Source organism: Dendrobates tinctorius, unplaced genomic scaffold (genome assembly GCF_039654945.1).
Source record: "Dendrobates tinctorius isolate UK_male_01 unplaced genomic scaffold, ASM3965494v1 ptg000158l, whole genome shotgun sequence".
Lineage (NCBI taxonomy): Eukaryota > Metazoa > Chordata > Amphibia > Anura > Dendrobatidae > Dendrobates > Dendrobates tinctorius.
Window position 1 is genome coordinate 32,932,017 of NW_027361825.1, and position 22,466 is coordinate 32,954,482.

Consider the following 22,466-nt stretch of genomic DNA (forward strand, 5'->3'; position numbering starts at 1 on the left):
CAAGGATGGGGATGAAGGGACAATGAATACCCGGCTTATACATGAGTCAATAAGTTTTCCCAGTTTTTCGTGGCAAAATTAGGTGCTTCAGCTTATACTTAGGTCAGTTTATATTCAAGTATATACGGTAAATATATTTGGTAATGCAGTGTTCATAATAATTTAGTGTATCAAAATATAAAATTAACTAACTGATAAGGTAAGCGCCAAAAAGAGAAAAAAAATCAAAATGCCAAAATCTTGATCACCACACCTCTTTAAAAACATGCATTAAAAACTAATCAAAATTTTGTATGCACCCTAAATTTGTATCAATAAAACCATCAGCTCGCGAAGCAAAGAAAACAATCTATCACACTGCTCAGTAAATGAAAAAGAAATAGAAATTTTCAGGTTGTTTAAAAATGGCAACTGGCAACATAATCCATATATATACTACCTCTTGAAGCTCATAAATAGAATGCCAACAGTGTGCAAAGAACCTAGAATAGAAGACATATTTTCAGTTGTTTCACACTTTTTTGTTCATTATATAATTCCACATGTGTTAATTCATAGTTTTGATGCCTTCAGGGTGAATATACAATTTTCATAGTCATGAAAATAAAGAAAACTCTTTGAATGAGAAGGTGTGTCCAAACTTTTGATCTGTACTGTACATATATATATATATCTATATATATATTTTTTTTTTCTTTCCTTTTTTACAAAGTTCCTATTTTTTTTTCACCATGTAAATTAAATTAAAAAAATATGTAAAATTTCATATTGCCATAATTGTAATAACCTAAACAATCATGCTGTCAGGTCATTTTATCATACAAACAAAACCCCCCAAAATAATGACAGAAATGTTTTTCATCCCATTTTCATTTTTTTGTCCTTTTTTCACCACATTATGCGATAAAATGAATGGATTAAATCAAAACTGCAACTTGTCACACTAAAAAACAAGCCCTCATACGGCCATGTTATAGCTCTTGGTTGAAAAGGGGGAAAAAAACAAAAGTGTAAAAAACGAATATTAACTGCGGAGGAAAGGGGTCAATGGATTTTATGTCTCAGAATAAAGGATTCTGCTAGCAGTACAAAATAAATTATTTTATTGATGGTATTTTAAGTTTTTTTATGTTCTTTTATAGAGTTGCTCTCTGTAAAATAGAAAATGTTTATCCAAGTCAGAAACCTTATATAACCCATGTTACTTGAGGACAAGTTCAGCTGCTTTTTCTGTGTGGGAGATATTGGCAAATATCCACAAGCTGGCAACATATGACAATCATCTGTATTGCTGCCTCAAAGAGATTGTCTCTGTAGCTTTATCATAGATGAGCTATCCTTAGGATAGGTCATCAATGTATGATCGGTGGGGGGGTGACACCCTGCTTCCCCGCTGAACATCTGTTCCCGGTGATGACGGCAACTGGAGCTGCTTAGTTACATAGTTGAACATCGATTCACACCATCTGTACTTGACACCAATTTTGATACGTTCAATAACTTGGCTGTATTAGGCTGTGTGCCCATGTTGCGTTTTTTAAGTGTTTCCGCCACGTTTTTGCCACAGTGGAAATGCTTAAAAAATGCTAACAAAACGCATTCCCATGCATTCCAAAGGGATTCCGCAGTTGCTGTGCCAATACTGTGGATTTTTTCCGCTGCGGAATCGCATAGCTGTAAAATCCGCAGCAGGTCCATTAATTTTGCGGAATCGTAGTGATTCTGGCACCATAGGATTGCATTGAAATGCTCACTTTACGCATGTCGCTATGCCCGCCATGCGTGAAGTGAGCGCTTCATGTGCAGATGGTACCCAGGGTCTGGAGGAGAGAAGACTCTCCTCCATGCCCTGGGTACCATATTCCTGTAAAAAATAGAATTAAAATAAAAAATAGGGATATACTCACCTTCTGTCAGCCCCCGGAGTCCTCCCGGCCCTCAGTGGTGCTACCAGCAACTTCCGTTCCCAAGGATGCATTGTGCAAATGACCTCTGTTGACGTTGTGGTCGCGTGACCGCTACGTCATCAGAAGTCATTCACGCAATGAATCCCTGGGAACAGAAGTTGCTGGTAGCACCACTGAGGGCCGGGAGGACTCAGGGGGTCGACAAAAGGTGAATATATCCCTATTTTTTATTTTTTTAATTATTTTTAACATTCTGTCTTGTACTACTGATGCTGCATAGGCAGCATCAATAGTAAAAGGTTGGTCACACTTGTCAAGCGCTATGCTTGACAAGTGTGACCAACCTGTCAATCACTTTTCCAAGCGATACTACAAATCGCTTGGAAAAGCGCTAGCATTCTGCAAGCTAAAAAAATGCTTGCAGAACGCTTGTGTTTTGCGGGAAAATGCATGCAAATTCCACATGCATTTTACCTGTGGCGGGGAATTGCGGAAATGCTGCCGACAGTCCGCAGCATTTCTGCAACGTGGGCACATAGCCTTAGGGTATGTTCACACTGGGCATTTTTGCTGCATTTTTTTATGCTAATTTTCAGCTGCTTTTTACAGTACCAGCAAAGCCTATGAGATTTCAGAAATCTCATGTACACATATTGCTTTTTTTTGTCATCAGGATTTTGTGCTTTGCTGTTTTTTGGACATAGAGCATATCACTTCTTTCAGCGTTTTTGCAGTGTTTTTGCTGCATTTTTCACCCATTGGCTTGAATGGGTGTTGAAAAAACGCTGCAAAAATGCAGCAAAAACACAGGTATCATTATTTGCAGCATTTTTTCTGCAGAAAAGTCATGGATATTAGCATGGACAAAGAGACACAGAAAATGTACCAAATCCAATATAAATATTACTCCTGCTTAGGGTACCGTTACACGTAGCGATGCTCCAGCGATCCCGACAACGATATGGATCGCTGGTACATCGCTAAGTGGTCGCTAGTGAGCTGCCACACTGGAAGATCTCACCAGCGACATAGCAGGGGTCGGGGGTTGTTACTTACCTGTCACACTAGGCGATCCTGATGTCCTCCGCCCGCCTCCACGCCTCGCTCGTAGGCGCCACAGGAAGCCCAGCAGGAAGCGCCCGACGAGAAACGGTCCAGGACGTTCTCGCGTGATCAGCGATAACCAGCGGGGGAGCCGGTCGTAGGTAAGTATCACACATAGCGATATCGCTAGCAATATCGCTGCTACGTCACAAAATCGGTGACTTTGCAGCGATATTGCTAGCGATATCGCAGTGTGTAACGGGGGCTTTATCCTCCCAATTACACTGCTGCTCCGTGTACCGACCTTTGGATATATCCTGGTGAGGCTACATGCTGGTGTTGCCCCTAATGGTTGCAATATCACTACTCCAACTCAGTTCAGTCTTTAACACAAGCTCACAAAATAGCAGGACAAAAACAGTGGAAGCAAGATGTTGCAACTAAATTGGCAAAGAGTCCTCTCTCGCCGTGTGCCGTGTGAAGAAGACGATGAGCCTTGTAATGGAGGATTCTGGGTGGTCTGTTGCTTCTTTATGTCTTCTTAGATTATGCATTTTAGCTTGTAAAGTAAATAAAGAGAAACTAATATTCTGCCTCTGTCTGTATATAGTGCATCTAGTGTACTGCACATGTAGGGAAGGAGGGGTTGGGGGTTTAGTCTTGCATAAGGGCCCACCAGGGTAGTTCACCTGTTTCCCTATAGTCCAGAGCCTGTCTCAAACATATTGAGAACTGTGTACATCTATATTAATGGGAATCTTTCAAGAGATTTTTGCCTTGTACGAGTAATCTGCATGAAGTAGGGACAAAGATCCTGATTCCAGTGACGTATCACTTACTTTGCTGGATGCAGCAGTTCTTATAAAACCTGTTTTTTCTGCTGCAGATCTAGCAGAGCTCTGAATGCTGATCTGTGCATAACCCAGCCCAAGCCACTGATTTCCAGCTTTCTGTGTACACTGTGTTGACAGAAAACTTCCAATCATGGTTGGGAGTGGGATTACAAAATATTTTAGACTAGAAGACAAGACACCTAATTCTGTAGTGATAATCTCCTGCTAATAAAACACTGAATTTATTGAAACAGACTCAGAACTTCATCCCCTACATCATGGTGCTCTCAGATTACTGACAGATTCCCTTTGGTAAGCATTCTCTTTAGAAAGCACCAACATTTTCCAAACAATCAATTCCAGGATACAGTGACACATAATTACAGTCAGAGGCAATATTAATGCACAAACATAAGGAAAAAAGGTTGAGCTCACAAAGTACAAGAAAATGAGGAGGGGATACAAAAGGAACAATGGCATTTGTTCCGATAGTATTCCAGCTTATTCCAGCAAACATAATTAAAGCAATAAGTACTGTTCATTCCTTCTGCAGCTGAGTCGCTGACTGCTTCTCTTATACACCTCAGATAACAATCACCACCGCGGGGAGACGCCTGCTGCTTCAGGTAAGAAACGTTCCTTACTTTATCTAGAAATCAAAGAACGCATCGCTAAGTAGTCGTAAGATTATAAATCGTCACATATCGCACTCATCTAACCTGTAGTTGTATTATGCTCTCCTAGATAATTTTCTACCCAGATATTATACTACATTACATTATATAAACTTTGTTATATTACTACGTGCAAAGTGATAAAACATACCCTACTGTAGTATATTACACTGCACTATTTATTATTTTACATGACTTATTTTGTTGTATTATTTGCTCTGTACTTTATTTTCTCATACAATTTTATGGTATATTAAATTCTATTTTTTCTTACACTATATAATATTATGCTACACTATATTTTAGGATTATATTACACATACATAGTATACTAAACTACACGATATTATATTATACCATTTTATTCTATATTATTAAATTATTATATCCAATATTATGATATGTATGCATGTATATCTGTACTTTATTTTACTATATTACTATATATTATTCCACTCTACTTTATATTACAGTATATCATTCTATCCAATACTTTGATATACTGTATATACAATATATGTATATATATCTGTACTATACTTTACTATATTATGATACATTATTCTAGTATAATTTATATTACAGTATATCATTCTATCCAATATTTTGATATACTGTATATACAATATTTATATAAATATATATTTGTACTATATTTTACTATATAACTTTACATTGCTCTACTATGCTTTATATTACAGTATATCATTCTATCCAATACTATGAATGATAATATAATAATCTTTATTTTTATATAGCGCTAACATATTGCGCAGCGCTTTACAATTTGCACACATTATCATCACTGTCCCCAATGGGGCTCACAATCTAAATTCTCTATCAGTATGTCTTTGGAATGTGGGAGGAAACCGGAGAACCGGAGGAAACCCACGCAAAAAGGGGAAGAGAACTCCTTGCAGATGTTGTCCTTGTATGATATACTGTTTATACAGTATATAGATCTGTACTATATTTTACTTTATTACTGTATATTATTTTACTATGTGTTACTTTATATTACAGTATATTATTCTATCCAATATTATATTATTCTGTATTCTATTTTGTCCCACTATATTATATTTACTAAGCGAGATTGTACTGTATTTAGTATATCTTAGGCTGGTTTCACATTTGCGTTTTTTTGCGCTGTAAAAAAACGCATACGTGCGCATGCGTTTTTTCCCCTATATTTAACATGGGTGCGCATACCTGCGCGCTGGTAAGCGCACGTATGCGATTTTCATGCGCTGCGTTTTTTTGGGGTGTGCGTTTGTATTTTCCAGACGCAGCATGTTGCATTTTTTGGCCCTGCAAAAAAGCGCATGCGCACGTATGCGCACGTTTTGCGCTAAAAATGGCCATTATAGCCTATGGATGCGCATACGTGCGCACTGGCATGCTCATGTATGCGTTTTTTTGCACATGCGTTTTTTTTTGTTAACCATGGAATTTAGGGGTTTGGGTTAGAGTTAGGGTTAGTTAAGGGGGTTTAGGGTTAGGGTTAGGGTCATGGTCAGGGTTAGGGTTGGGGTTAGGGTCAGGGTTAGGGTTAAGTATGGTTTGGTTAAGGGTTAGGGTCAGGGTTAGGGTTAAGTATGGTTTGGTTAAGGGTTAGGGTCAGGGTTAGGGTTAGGGTTAGGGTTAGGGTTAAGGTTAGTTAGGGTTTGGGTTAGGGTTAAGTATGGTTTGGTTAAGGGTTAGGGTCAGGGTTAGGGTTAGGGTCAGGGTTAGGGTTAAGTATGGTTTGGTTAAGGGTTAGGGTCAGGGTTAGGGTTAGGGTTAGGGTCAGGGTTAGGGTTAGGGTTAGGGTTAGGGTTAAGGTTAGTTAGGGTTTGGGTTAGGGTTAAGTATGGTTTGGTTAAGGGTTAGGGTCAGGGTTAGGGTTAAGTATGGTTTGGTTAAGGGTTAGGGTCAGGGTTAGGGTTAGGGTCAGGGTTAGGGTTAGGGTCAGGGTTAGGGTTAAGTATGGTTTGGTTAAGGGTTAGGGTCAGGGTTAGGGTTAGGGTCAGGGTTAGGGTTAGGGTTAGGGTTAGGGTCAGGGTTAGGGTTAGGGTTAGGGTTAGGGTTAGGGTCAGGGTTAGGGTTAGGGTTAGGGTTAGTTAGGGTTTAGGGTTTGGGTTAGGGTTAAGTATGGTTTGGTTAAGGGTTAGGGTCAGGGTTAGGGTTAGGGTCAGGGTTAGGGTTAAGTATGGTTTGGTTAAGGGTTAGGGTCAGGGTTAGGGTTAAGTATGGTTTGGTTAAGGGTTAGGGTCAGGGTTAGGGTTAGGGTCAGGGTTAGGGTTAGGGTCAGGGTTAGGGTTAAGTATGGTTTGGTTAAGGGTTAGGGTCAGGGTTAGGGTTAGGGTTAGGGTCAGGGTTAGGGTTAGGGTTAGGGTTAGGGTTAGGGTCAGGGTTAGGATTAGGGTTAGGGTTAGGGTTAGTTAGGGTTTAGGGTTTGGGTTAGGGTTAAGTATGGTTTGGTTAAGGGTTAGGGTCAGGGTTAGGGTTAGTGTCAGGGTTAGGGTTAAGTATGGTTTGGTTAAGGGTTAGGGTCAGGGTTAGGGTTAGGGTCAGGGTTAGGGTTAGTAAAGTCATGGTTTTGGTTAGTGTGAGGGGCCACCTAATGTTGGAAAAAAACGCAAACGCGGTAAAAACGCACTAAAAACGCATACAAATGCATAAAAACGCTGCGTTTTTTTCATGCATGCTCATAAAAATGCTTGAAAAAAACGCAGCAGTTGTATGCTTTTGTATGCGTTTTTTCAATGCTTTTTTTGCGGGAAAAACGCGCTGCAAAAAAAAGCAAGTGTGAAACTAGCCTTAGGCTTTGTACATACGTTGCGTTTTTGCAGCATTTTTTTTTACTTCTTTTTTATGCAAATTTTAAGTAAGCTGCTTTTTACAGTACCACCAAAGTATACGACATTTCAGAAATCTCTTGCACACGCAGCGGTTTTATTTTCCTGACTGATTTGGAAAACTGCTGCGCTTTTGCAAACTGCAGCATGTCACTTCTTTTAGTGTTTTTTTCAGCGTACTTGCAGCATTTTTTTCATCCACAGGAAACAAAGGGTAAGGGCAAAAATTCAGGAAAAAATGCAGGTATCAGTTTTTTTGGGCCACTTCATTCTATTAACATGCAACAAAAGACAACAAAAACAGAGCAAAAAAAATAAAAAGCAGCAAAACTTTTTGTAAGCAGCTTATTTAATGCCAAGAGAGCAGGTTTGGCCTGTGGAAATAAACGCAGCAAAAATGCAATGTGTGAACATAGACTTACTATGCTTTATTGTATTGTACTGCATAATATACTGCTCAAAAATTGAGTCAAACTATGGGGCTTTAGGGTGTGAATTCCCCCATAGAGATAAACAGCACTATACAGCATTAGCTACCCTGCCTACAACAAACATGAACCTCATAAATAATGGCATAAAACAGCAGAGTAAAGGCCCCGTCACACATAGCGATCTCGCTAGGGACATCGCTGCTGAGTCACAATTTTTGAGTGAGATCGTTGTGTGTGACAGCGATCAGCGACCTGCCCCCCTGCCGGTATCGCTGATCGCTGCAGGAAAGGCCAGGACTTTTTTTTTGGTCACTGGTCTCCTGCTGGCCACCACGCATCACTGCGTGTGACAGGCGGGAGACCAGTGATCTGCTGGTAACTAATGTACACATCGGGTATCCAAGGGGCGTGCGTCCCTTAAATACCCGATGTGTACATTAGTTACCAGCGCGCTGATGCAGGGAGCTGGTAACTAACGTACACATCGGGTATCTAGGGACGCATGCCCCTTAGATACCTGATGTGTTACCAGCTTCCTGCATCAGCGCGCTGGTTACTAACGTGCACAGCGACACAGGGCGCTCGGTGTCGCTGTGCTGATCGCTGGTGAAGCTGTCTGTTTGACAGCTCACCAGCGATCACATAGCGATTCACCAGCGATCCTGACACATTGATATCGCTGTCAGGATCGCTGGTGAGTCACTATGTGTGACTCCAGCCTAAGCGTAAGACTCACCGGAGTACCAAGCATGTGGGAAATGTCTACAGTGGCTGTAGAGGAGGAGGATGTATGCAGTTACCAGCTCCCACTCAGAGGCGGCAATGACGCCAGGCGGCCGTTCACGGGGTTCAGATCTCCTGCTGGTGAGTTGCGCGCGAAGCAGGAGGGGAGCGGGGCAGCTAGAAGAGCTGGGTAGAGCCAGGGGAAGCTCCGGCCGGCAGCATCCCTGGATACCCGCTAGGAAACAGTGGCCGACAGGTACCTGAGCGTGTGACATCACAGCTAGTACGAGGCAGCGCAAAGACCAAGAACAGACCAACGCGTTTCAAAGGCACAATCAGCCTTCTTCGTCTGACACTCTACAGCCCCATAGTTTGACTCCATTACCTTTGTCAGTGTCCAAAACACTGGTTAAGTGACTCTCAGTTTGTTTGTACCTGTTGTTACTCTGCAGGAGTTTTAACACTTTTTGTGTTGCCTTGTCTACTACTGCTCACTATTAGCATATACCCCTGGGGGGTTTTCATCACCCTTCTTTCAGGCTAACGCAGCCACTGTTTTCAGTATTTTGTGATGTCCTTGAGCGTGTTTTTCATATTTACATTTATGATAGGAAACATGACGTTAATATAGCTCAGCTGGGACCTTCAGGGGTGACAATATAGTAGAATTTGCGAATCTCTTAATTTTTTAAGACTGAGGCATATCCTATGGTTTTGTGAAGACCAGCCCTGTTGTGAGTCACCGGATGGGAGGTATGTGGACTTAACTTGGGTTAATAAAAGCAAACACAAATTATAATCTTAGTCTGTCCTGGGAGATGCAATTTACTGTGGTCCTATCATTGGCCCCAAAAGCTTACCTAAATAAAAGCCAGAGCCAACCCTGTGACATTAGATTTAGAAAAATTTCTTCTGTTTATCCTTTTTATTTTATGTAATTGATTATACTGTATTGCTTTGTCCATTTTGTAACATCTTTGTGTATTTTTACAAACACTGCCTACTTTTTGAAGATTAGATATACTGTACATAATTTCATAGATTAGTTCCTCTTGCTTTGCAAACCACACTTCGGAAGCAATATTCTATCTCCCATGGGCGTGTAGAGCAGTGAATATTCATTCCTTTAAGTAAGCGGGTTCACGTGATCGCCCGACCACACAGCAGCTGCTGGCACCAGAACAAGATGCTTAGAGGGATCGCAGGGAAGGTAAGTAGGAAGGTTTATTATTATTTTAATGCTTTTCTGATGGGGGCCATACATACAAGGATAGGGATCAGGGTGCCATGCATACCAGGTTAGGGATGAGGAACCATGCATAACAGGATAGGGATGAGGAAACAAGCATACCAGGATAGGGATGAGGAACCATGCATACCTGGATAGGGATGAAGAACCAAGCATACCAGGATAGGGATGAGATGGCAATGCATACAAGGATGCAAATGAAGAGGCCATGAATACAAAAATGAGGATGAGATGACCATGCATACAAGGATGGGGATGACGGGGCCATCCATATAAGGATGGAGATGAGATGGCCATGCATACAAGGATAGGGATGAGGAACAATGCATACCAGGATAGGGATGAAGAACCATGCATGCAAGGATAGGGATGAGATGGCCATGCATACAAGGAAGGGAATGAAGAGGCCATGCATACAAGGATGGAGATGAGATGGCCATGCATACAATGATGGGGATGACGGGGCCATCCATACAAGGATGGAGATGAGATGGCCATGCATACAAGGATAGGGATGAGTAACCATGCATACCAGGATAGGGATGAGGAACCATGCATACCAGAATAGGGATGAGGAACCATTGCATACCAAGATAGGGATGAGATGACCATGCATACAAGGAAGGGGATGAAGAGGCCATGCATACAAAAATGGGGATGAGATGGCAATGCATACCAGGATGGGGATGAGTAGCCATGCATACAAGGATGGGGATGAAGGGACAATGAATACCCGGCTTATACATGAGTCAATAAGTTTTCCCAGTTTTTCGTGGCAAAATTAGGTGCTTCAGCTTATACTTAGGTCAGTTTATATTCAAGTATATACGGTAAATATATTTGGTAATGCAGTGTTCATAATAATTTAGTGTATCAAAATATAAAATTAACTAACTGATAAGGTAAGCGCCAAAAAGAGAAAAAAAATCAAAATGCCAAAATCTTGATCACCACACCTCTTTAAAAACATGCATTAAAAACTAATCAAAATTTTGTATGCACCCTAAATTTGTATCAATAAAACCATCAGCTCGCGAAGCAAAGAAAACAATCTATCACACTGCTCAGTAAATGAAAAAGAAATAGAAATTTTCAGGTTGTTTAAAAATGGCAACTGGCAACATAATCCATATATATACTACCTCTTGAAGCTCATAAATAGAATGCCAACAGTGTGCAAAGAACCTAGAATAGAAGACATATTTTCAGTTGTTTCACACTTTTTTGTTCATTATATAATTCCACATGTGTTAATTCATAGTTTTGATGCCTTCAGGGTGAATATACAATTTTCATAGTCATGAAAATAAAGAAAACTCTTTGAATGAGAAGGTGTGTCCAAACTTTTGATCTGTACTGTACATATATATATATATATATATCTATATATATATTTTTTTTTTCTTTCCTTTTTTACAAAGTTCCTATTTTTTTTTCACCATGTAAATTAAATTAAAAAAATATGTAAAATTTCATATTGCCATAATTGTAATAACCTAAACAATCATGCTGTCAGGTCATTTTATCATACAAACAAAACCCCCCAAAATAATGACAGAAATGTTTTTCATCCCATTTTCATTTTTTTGTCCTTTTTTCACCACATTATGCGATAAAATGAATGGATTAAATCAAAACTGCAACTTGTCACACTAAAAAACAAGCCCTCATACGGCCATGTTATAGCTCTTGGTTGAAAAGGGGGAAAAAAACAAAAGTGTAAAAAACGAATATTAACTGCGGAGGAAAGGGGTCAATGGATTTTATGTCTCAGAATAAAGGATTCTGCTAGCAGTACAAAATAAATTATTTTATTGATGGTATTTTAAGTTTTTTTATGTTCTTTTATAGAGTTGCTCTCTGTAAAATAGAAAATGTTTATCCAAGTCAGAAACCTTATATAACCCATGTTACTTGAGGACAAGTTCAGCTGCTTTTTCTGTGTGGGAGATATTGGCAAATATCCACAAGCTGGCAACATATGACAATCATCTGTATTGCTGCCTCAAAGAGATTGTCTCTGTAGCTTTATCATAGATGAGCTATCCTTAGGATAGGTCATCAATGTATGATCGGTGGGGGGGTGACACCCTGCTTCCCCGCTGAACATCTGTTCCCGGTGATGACGGCAACTGGAGCTGCTTAGTTACATAGTTGAACATCGATTCACACCATCTGTACTTGACACCAATTTTGATACGTTCAATAACTTGGCTGTATTAGGCTGTGTGCCCATGTTGCGTTTTTTAAGTGTTTCCGCCACGTTTTTGCCACAGTGGAAATGCTTAAAAAATGCTAACAAAACGCATTCCCATGCATTCCAAAGGGATTCCGCAGTTGCTGTGCCAATACTGTGGATTTTTTCCGCTGCGGAATCGCATAGCTGTAAAATCCGCAGCAGGTCCATTAATTTTGCGGAATCGTAGTGATTCTGGCACCATAGGATTGCATTGAAATGCTCACTTTACGCATGTCGCTATGCCCGCCATGCGTGAAGTGAGCGCTTCATGTGCAGATGGTACCCAGGGTCTGGAGGAGAGAAGACTCTCCTCCATGCCCTGGGTACCATATTCCTGTAAAAAATAGAATTAAAATAAAAAATAGGGATATACTCACCTTCTGTCAGCCCCCGGAGTCCTCCCGGCCCTCAGTGGTGCTACCAGCAACTTCCGTTCCCAAGGATGCATTGTGCAAATGACCTCTGTTGACGTTGTGGTCGCGTGACCGCTACGTCATCAGAAGTCATTCACGCAATGAATCCCTGGGAACAGAAGTTGCTGGTAGCACCACTGAGGGCCGGGAGGACTCAGGGGGTCGACAAAAGGTGAATATATCCCTATTTTTTATTTTTTTAATTATTTTTAACATTCTGTCTTGTACTACTGATGCTGCATAGGCAGCATCAATAGTAAAAGGTTGGTCACACTTGTCAAGCGCTATGCTTGACAAGTGTGACCAACCTGTCAATCACTTTTCCAAGCGATACTACAAATCGCTTGGAAAAGCGCTAGCATTCTGCAAGCTAAAAAAATGCTTGCAGAACGCTTGTGTTTTGCGGGAAAATGCATGCAAATTCCACATGCATTTTACCTGTGGCGGGGAATTGCGGAAATGCTGCCGACAGTCCGCAGCATTTCTGCAACGTGGGCACATAGCCTTAGGGTATGTTCACACTGGGCATTTTTGCTGCATTTTTTTATGCTAATTTTCAGCTGCTTTTTACAGTACCAGCAAAGCCTATGAGATTTCAGAAATCTCATGTACACATATTGCTTTTTTTTGTCATCAGGATTTTGTGCTTTGCTGTTTTTTGGACATAGAGCATATCACTTCTTTCAGCGTTTTTGCAGTGTTTTTGCTGCATTTTTCACCCATTGGCTTGAATGGGTGTTGAAAAAACGCTGCAAAAATGCAGCAAAAACACAGGTATCATTATTTGCAGCATTTTTTCTGCAGAAAAGTCATGGATATTAGCATGGACAAAGAGACACAGAAAATGTACCAAATCCAATATAAATATTACTCCTGCTTAGGGTACCGTTACACGTAGCGATGCTCCAGCGATCCCGACAACGATATGGATCGCTGGTACATCGCTAAGTGGTCGCTAGTGAGCTGCCACACTGGAAGATCTCACCAGCGACATCGCAGGGGTCGGGGGTTGTTACTTACCTGTCACACCAGGCGATCCTGATGTCCTCCGCCCGCCTCCACGCCTCGCTCGTAGGCGCCACAGGAAGCCCAGCAGGAAGCGCCCGACGAGAAACGGTCCAGGACGTTCTCGCGTGATCAGCGATAACCAGCGGGGGAGCCGGTCGTAGGTAAGTATCACACATAGCGATATCGCTAGCAATATCGCTGCTACGTCACAAAATCGGTGACTTTGCAGCGATATTGCTAGCGATATCGCAGTGTGTAACGGGGGCTTTATCCTCCCAATTACACTGCTGCTCCGTGTACCGACCTTTGGATATATCCTGGTGAGGCTACATGCTGGTGTTGCCCCTAATGGTTGCAATATCACTACTCCAACTCAGTTCAGTCTTTAACACAAGCTCACAAAATAGCAGGACAAAAACAGTGGAAGCAAGATGTTGCAACTAAATTGGCAAAGAGTCCCCTCTCGCCGTGTGAAGAAGACGATGAGCCTTGTAATGGAGGATTCTGGGTGGTCTGTTGCTTCTTTATGTCTTCTTAGATTATGCATTTTAGCTTGTAAAGTAAATAAAGAGAAACTAATATTCTGCCTCTGTCTGTATATAGTGCATCTAGTGTACTGCACATGTAGGGAAGGAGGGGTTGGGGGTTTAGTCTTGCATAAGGGCCCACCAGGGTAGTTCACCTGTTTCCCTATAGTCCAGAGCCTGTCTCAAACATATTGAGAACTGTGTACATCTATATTAATGGGAATCTTTCAAGAGATTTTTGCCTTGTACGAGTAATCTGCATGAAGTAGGGACAAAGATCCTGATTCCAGTGACGTATCACTTACTTTGCTGGATGCAGCAGTTCTTATAAAACCTGTTTTTTCTGCTGCAGATCTAGCAGAGCTCTGAATGCTGATCTGTGCATAACCCAGCCCAAGCCACTGATTTCCAGCTTTCTGTGTACACTGTGTTGACAGAAAACTTCCAATCATGGTTGGGAGTGGGATTACAAAATATTTTAGACTAGAAGACAAGACACCTAATTCTGTAGTGATAATCTCCTGCTAATAAAACACTGAATTTATTGAAACAGACTCAGAACTTCATCCCCTACATCATGGTGCTCTCAGATTACTGACAGATTCCCTTTGGTAAGCATTCTCTTTAGAAAGCACCAACATTTTCCAAACAATCAATTCCAGGATACAGTGACACATAATTACAGTCAGAGGCAATATTAATGCACAAACATAAGGAAAAAAGGTTGAGCTCACAAAGTACAAGAAAATGAGGAGGGGATACAAAAGGAACAATGGCATTTGTTCCGATAGTATTCCAGCTTATTCCAGCAAACATAATTAAAGCAATAAGTACTGTTCATTCCTTCTGCAGCTGAGTCGCTGACTGCTTCTCTTATACACCTCAGATAACAATCACCACCGCGGGGAGACGCCTGCTGCTTCAGGTAAGAAACGTTCCTTACTTTATCTAGAAATCAAAGAACGCATCGCTAAGTAGTCGTAAGATTATAAATCGTCACATATCGCACTCATCTAACCTGTAGTTGTATTATGCTCTCCTAGATAATTTTCTACCCAGATATTATACTACATTACATTATATAAACTTTGTTATATTACTACGTGCAAAGTGATAAAACATACCCTACTGTAGTATATTACACTGCACTATTTATTATTTTACATGACTTATTTTGTTGTATTATTTGCTCTGTACTTTATTTTCTCATACAATTTTATGGTATATTAAATTCTATTTTTTCTTACACTATATAATATTATGCTACACTATATTTTAGGATTATATTACACATACATAGTATACTAAACTACACGATATTATATTATACCATTTTATTCTATATTATTAAATTATTATATCCAATATTATGATATGTATGCATGTATATCTGTACTTTATTTTACTATATTACTATATATTATTCCACTCTACTTTATATTACAGTATATCATTCTATCCAATACTTTGATATACTGTATATACAATATATGTATATATATCTGTACTATACTTTACTATATTATGATACATTATTCTAGTATAATTTATATTACAGTATATCATTCTATCCAATATTTTGATATACTGTATATACAATATTTATATAAATATATATTTGTACTATATTTTACTATATAACTTTACATTGCTCTACTATGCTTTATATTACAGTATATCATTCTATCCAATACTATGAATGATAATATAATAATCTTTATTTTTATATAGCGCTAACATATTGCGCAGCGCTTTACAATTTGCACACATTATCATCACTGTCCCCAATGGGGCTCACAATCTAAATTCTCTATCAGTATGTCTTTGGAATGTGGGAGGAAACCGGAGAACCGGAGGAAACCCACGCAAAAAGGGGAAGAGAACTCCTTGCAGATGTTGTCCTTGTATGATATACTGTTTATACAGTATATAGATCTGTACTATATTTTACTTTATTACTGTATATTATTTTACTATGTGTTACTTTATATTACAGTATATTATTCTATCCAATATTATATTATTCTGTATTCTATTTTGTCCCACTATATTATATTTACTAAGCGAGATTGTACTGTATTTAGTATATCTTAGGCTGGTTTCACATTTGCGTTTTTTTGCGCTGTAAAAAAACGCATACGTGCGCATGCGTTTTTTCCCCTATATTTAACATGGGTGCGCATACCTGCGCGCTGGTAAGCGCACATATGCGATTTTCATGCGCTGCGTTTTTTTGGGGTGTGCGTTTGTATTTTCCAGACGCAGCATGTTGCATTTTTTGGCCCTGCAAAAAAGCGCATGCGCACGTATGCGCACGTTTTGTGCTAAAAATGGCCATTATAGCCTATGGATGCGCATACGTGCGCACTGGCATGCTCATGTATGCGTTTTTTTGCACATGCGTTTTTTTTGTTAACCATGGAATTTAGGGGTTTGGGTTAGAGTTAGGGTTAGTTAAGGGGGTTTAGGGTTAGGGTTAGGGTCAGGGTCAGGGTTAGGGTTGGGGTTAGGGTCAGGGTTAGGGTTAAGTATGGTTTGGTTAAGGGTTAGGGTCAGGGTTAGGGTTAAGTATGGTTTGGTTAAGGGTTAGGGTCAGGGTTAGGGTTAGGGTTAGGGTTAGGGTTAAGGTTAGTTAGGGTTTGGGTTAGGGTTAAGTATGGTTTGGTTAAGGGTTAGGGTCAGGGTTAGGGTTAGGGTCAGGGTTAGGGTTAAGTATGGTTTGGTTAAGGGTTAGGGTCAGGGTTAGGGTTAGGGTCAGGGTTAGGGTTAGGGTTAGGGTTAGGGTTAAGGTTAGTTAGGGTTTGGGTTAGGGTTAAGTATGGTTTGGTTAAGGGTTAGGGTCAGGGTTAGGGTTAAGTATGGTTTGGTTAAGGGTTAGGGTCAGGGTTAGGGTTAGGGTCAGGGTTAGGGTTAGGGTCAGGGTTAGGGTTAAGTATGGTTTGGTTAAGGGTTAGGGTCAGGGTTAGGGTTAGGGTTAGGGTCAGGGTTAGGGTTAGGGTTAGGGTTAGGGTCAGGGTTAGGGTTAGGGTTAGGGTTAGGGTCAGGGTTAGGGTTAGGGTTAGGGTTAGTTAGGGTTTAGGGTTTGGGTTAGGGTTAAGTATGGTTTGGTTAAGGGTTAGGGTCAGGGTTAGGGTTAGGGTCAGGGTTAGGGTTAAGTATGGTTTGGTTAAGGGTTAGGGTCAGGGTTAGGGTTAAGTATGGTTTGGTTAAGGGTTAGGGTCAGGGTTAGGGTTAGGGTCAGGGTTAGGGTTAGGGTCAGGGTTAGGGTTAAGTATGGTTTGGTTAAGGGTTAGGGTCAGGGTTAGGGTTAGGGTTAGGGTTAGGGTCAGGGTTAGGGTTAGGGTTAGGGTTAGGGTCAGGGTTAGGATTAGGGTTAGGGTTAGGGTTAGTTAGGGTTTAGGGTTTGGGTTAGGGTTAAGTATGGTTTGGTTAAGGATTAGGGTCAGGGTTAGGGTTAGTGTCAGGGTTAGGGTTAAGTATGGTTTGGTTAAGGGTTAGGGTCAGGGTTAGGGTTAGGGTCAGGGTTAGGGTTAGTAAAGTCATGGTTTTGGTTAGTGTGAGGGGCCACCTAATGTTGGAAAAAACCGCAAACGCGGTAAAAACGCACTAAAAACGCATACAAATGCATAAAAACGCTGCGTTTTTTTCATGCATGCTCATAAAAATGCTTGAAAAAAACGCAGCAGTTGTATGCTTTTGTATGCGTTTTTTCAATGCGTTTTTTTGCGGGAAAAACGCGCTGCAAAAAAAAGCAAGTGTGAAACTAGCCTTAGGCTTTGTACATACGTTGCGTTTTTGCAGCATTTTTTTTTACTTCTTTTTTATGCAAATTTTAAGTAAGCTGCTTTTTACAGTACCACCAAAGTATACGACATTTCAGAAATCTCTTGCACACGCAGCGGTTTTATTTTCCTGACTGATTTGGAAAACTGCTGCGCTTTTGCAAACTGCAGCATGTCACTTCTTTTAGTGTTTTTTTCAGCGTACTTGCAGCATTTTTTTCATCCACAGGAAACAAAGGGTAAGGGCAAAAATTCAGGAAAAAATGCAGGTATCAGTTTTTTTGGGCCACTTCATTCTATTAACATGCAACAAAAGACAACAAAAACAGAGCAAAAAAAATAAAAAGCAGCAAAACTTTTTGTAAGCAGCTTATTTAATGCCAAGAGAGCAGGTTTGGCCTGTGGAAATAAACGCAGCAATAATGCAATGTGTGAACATAGACTTACTATGCTTTATTGTATTGTACTGCATAATATACTGCTCAAAAATTGAGTCAAACTATGGGGCTTTAGGGTGTGAATTCCCCCATAGAGATAAACAGCACTATACAGCATTAGCTACCCTGCCTACAACAAACATGAACCTCATAAATAATGGCATAAAACAGCAGAGTAAAGGCCCCGTCACACATAGCGATCTCGCTAGGGACATCGCTGCTGAGTCACAATTTTTGAGTGAGATCGTTGTGTGTGACAGCGATCAGCGACCTGCCCCCCTGCCGGTATCGCTGATCGCTGCAGGAAAGGCCAGGACTTTTTTTTTGGTCACTGGTCTCCTGCTGGCCACCACGCATCACTGCGTGTGACAGGCGGGAGACCAGTGATCTGCTGGTAACTAATGTACACATCGGGTATCCAAGGGGCGTGCGTCCCTTAAATACCCGATGTGTACATTAGTTACCAGCGCGCTGATGCAGGGAGCTGGTAACTAACGTACACATCGGGTATCTAGGGACGCATGCCCCTTAGATACCTGATGTGTTACCAGCTTCCTGCATCAGCGTGCTGGTTACTAACGTGCACAGCGACACAGGGCGCTCGGTGTCGCTGTGCTGATCGCTGGTGAAGCTGTCTGTTTGACAGCTCACCAGCGATCACATAGCGATTCACCAGCGATCCTGACACATTGATATCGCTGTCAGGATCGCTGGTGAGTCACTATGTGTGACTCCAGCCTAAGCGTAAGACTCACCGGAGTACCAAGCATGTGGGAAATGTCTACAGTGGCTGTAGAGGAGGAGGATGTATGCAGTTACCAGCTCCCACTCAGAGGCGGCAATGACGCCAGGCGGCCGTTCACGGGGTTCAGATCTCCTGCTGGTGAGTTGCGCGCGAAGCAGGAGGGGAGCGGGGCAGCTAGAAGAGCTGGGTAGAGCCAGGGGAAGCTCCGGCCGGCAGCATCCCTGGATACCCGCTAGGAAACAGTGGCCGACAGGTACCTGAGCGTGTGACATCACAGCTAGTACGAGGCAGCGCAAAGACCAAGAACAGACCAACGCGTTTCAAAGGCACAATCAGCCTTCTTCGTCTGACACTCTACAGCCCCATAGTTTGACTCCATTACCTTTGTCAGTGTCCAAAACACTGGTTAAGTGACTCTCAGTTTGTTTGTACCTGTTGTTACTCTGCAGGAGTTTTAACACTTTTTGTGTTGCCTTGTCTACTACTGCTCACTATTAGCATATACCCCTGGGGGGTTTTCATCACCCTTCTTTCAGGCTAACGCAGCCACTGTTTTCAGTATTTTGTGATGTCCTTGAGCGTGTTTTTCATATTTACATTTATGATAGGAAACATGACGTTAATATAGCTCAGCTGGGACCTTCAGGGGTGACAATATAGTAGAATTTGCGAATCTCTTAATTTTTTAAGACTGAGGCATATCCTATGGTTTTGTGAAGACCAGCCCTGTTGTGAGTCACCGGATGGGAGGTATGTGGACTTAACTTGGGTTAATAAAAGCAAACACAAATTATAATCTTAGTCTGTCCTGGGAGATGCAATTTACTGTGGTCCTATCATTGGCCCCAAAAGCTTACCTAAATAAAAGCCAGAGCCAACCCTGTGACATTAGATTTAGAAAAATTTCTTCTGTTTATCCTTTTTATTTTATGTAATTGATTATACTGTATTGCTTTGTCCATTTTGTAACATCTTTGTGTATTTTTACAAACACTGCCTACTTTTTGAAGATTAGATATACTGTACATAATTTCATAGATTAGTTCCTCTTGCTTTGCAAACCACACTTCGGAAGCAATATTCTATCTCCCATGGGCGTGTAGAGCAGTGAATATTCATTCCTTTAAGTAAGCGGGTTCACGTGATCGCCCGACCACACAGCAGCTGCTGGCACCAGAACAAGATGCTTAGAGGGATCGCAGGGAAGGTAAGTAGGAAGGTTTATTATTATTTTAATGCTTTTCTGATGGGGGCCATACATACAAGGATAGGGATCAGGGTGCCATGCATACCAGGTTAGGGATGAGGAACCATGCATAACAGGATAGGGATGAGGAAACAAGCATACCAGGATAGGGATGAGGAACCATGCATACCTGGATAGGGATGAAGAACCAAGCATACCAGGATAGGGATGAGATGGCAATGCATACAAGGATGCAAATGAAGAGGCCATGAATACAAAAATGAGGATGAGATGACCATGCATACAAGGATGGGGATGACGGGGCCATCCATATAAGGATGGAGATGAGATGGCCATGCATACAAGGATAGGGATGAGGAACAATGCATACCAGGATAGGGATGAAGAACCATGCATGCAAGGATAGGGATGAGATGGCCATGCATACAAGGAAGGGAATGAAGAGGCCATGCATACAAGGATGGAGATGAGATGGCCATGCATACAATGATGGGGATGACGGGGCCATCCATACAAGGATGGAGATGAGATGGCCATGCATACAAGGATAAGGGATGAGTAACCATGCATACCAGGATAGGGATGAGGAACCATGCATACCAGAATAGGGATGAGGAACCATTGCATACCAAGATAGGGATGAGATGACCATGCATACAAGGAAGGGGATGAAGAGGCCATGCATACAAAAATGGGGATGAGATGGCAATGCATACCAGGATGGGGATGAGTAGCCATGCATACAAGGATGGGGATGAAGGGACAATGAATACCCGGCTTATACATGAGTCAATAAGTTTTCCCAGTTTTTCGTGGCAAAATTAGGTGCTTCAGCTTATACTTAGGTCAGTTTATATTCAAGTATATACGGTAAATATATTTGGTATGCAGTGTTCATAATAATTTAGTGTATCAAAATATAAAATTAACTAACTGATAAGGTAAGCGCCAAAAAGAGAAAAAAAATCAAAATGCCAAAATCTTGATCACCACACCTCTTTAAAAACATGCATTAAAAACTAATCAAAATTTTGTATGCACCCTAAATTTGTATCAATAAAACCATCAGCTCGCGAAGCAAAGAAAACAATCTATCACACTGCTCAGTAAATGAAAAAGAAATAGAAATTTTCAGGTTGTTTAAAAATGGCAACTGGCAACATAATCCATATATATACTACCTCTTGAAGCTCATAAATAGAATGCCAACAGTGTGCAAAGAACCTAGAATAGAAGACATATTTTCAGTTGTTTCACACTTTTTTGTTCATTATATAATTCCACATGTGTTAATTCATAGTTTTGATGCCTTCAGGGTGAATATACAATTTTCATAGTCATGAAAATAAAGAAAACTCTTTGAATGAGAAGGTGTGTCCAAACTTTTGATCTGTACTGTACATATATATATATATATATCTATATATATATTTTTTTTTTCTTTCCTTTTTTACAAAGTTCCTATTTTTTTTTCACCATGTAAATTAAATTAAAAAAATATGTAAAATTTCATATTGCCATAATTGTAATAACCTAAACAATCATGCTGTCAGGTCATTTTATCATACAAACAAAACCCCCCAAAATAATGACAGAAATGTTTTTCATCCCATTTTCATTTTTTTGTCCTTTTTTCACCACATTATGCGATAAAATGAATGGATTAAATCAAAACTGCAACTTGTCACACTAAAAAACAAGCCCTCATACGGCCATGTTATAGCTCTTGGTTGAAAAGGGGGAAAAAAACAAAAGTGTAAAAAACGAATATTAACTGCGGAGGAAAGGGGTCAATGGATTTTATGTCTCAGAATAAAGGATTCTGCTAGCAGTACAAAATAAATTATTTTATTGATGGTATTTTAAGTTTTTTTATGTTCTTTTATAGAGTTGCTCTCTGTAAAATAGAAAATGTTTATCCAAGTCAGAAACCTTATATAACCCATGTTACTTGAGGACAAGTTCAGCTGCTTTTTCTGTGTGGGAGATATTGGCAAATATCCACAAGCTGGCAACATATGACAATCATCTGTATTGCTGCCTCAAAGAGATTGTCTCTGTAGCTTTATCATAGATGAGCTATCCTTAGGATAGGTCATCAATGTACGATCGGTGGGGGGGTGACACCCTGCTTCCCCGCTGAACATCTGTTCCCGGTGATGACGGCAACTGGAGCTGCTTAGTTACATAGTTGAACATCGATTCACACCATCTGTACTTGACACCAATTTTGATACGTTCAATAACTTGGCTGTATTAGGCTGTGTGCCCATGTTGCGTTTTTTAAGTGTTTCCGCCACGTTTTTGCCACAGTGGAAATGCTTAAAAAATGCTAACAAAACGCATTCCCATGCATTCCAAAGGGATTCCGCAGTTGCTGTGCCAATACTGTGGATTTTTTCCGCTG

General features: G+C 40.7%; 1 protein-coding gene across 6 annotated transcripts in view; it reads left to right on the forward strand.

The window, feature by feature from the left end:
* The first annotated feature begins 2,155 nt into the window (after window positions 1-2,155).
* Window positions 2,156-22,466, forward strand: part of LOC141052050 (cytochrome P450 2F3-like) — a 198,227-nt gene continuing 177,916 nt past the window's right edge. For 2 of the 6 annotated variants that reach the window (XM_073549229.1, XM_073549235.1), the window contains exons 1-2: window positions 2,156-4,410; window positions 14,775-14,813. The gene's annotated coding sequence lies outside the window, so the exon portion shown is untranslated. Of the gene's footprint in view, window positions 4,411-12,560; window positions 14,814-22,466 lie in introns of those variants that run through there. The other 4 variants (XM_073549236.1, XM_073549237.1, XM_073549238.1 and 1 more) reach the window with 3 other exon arrangements.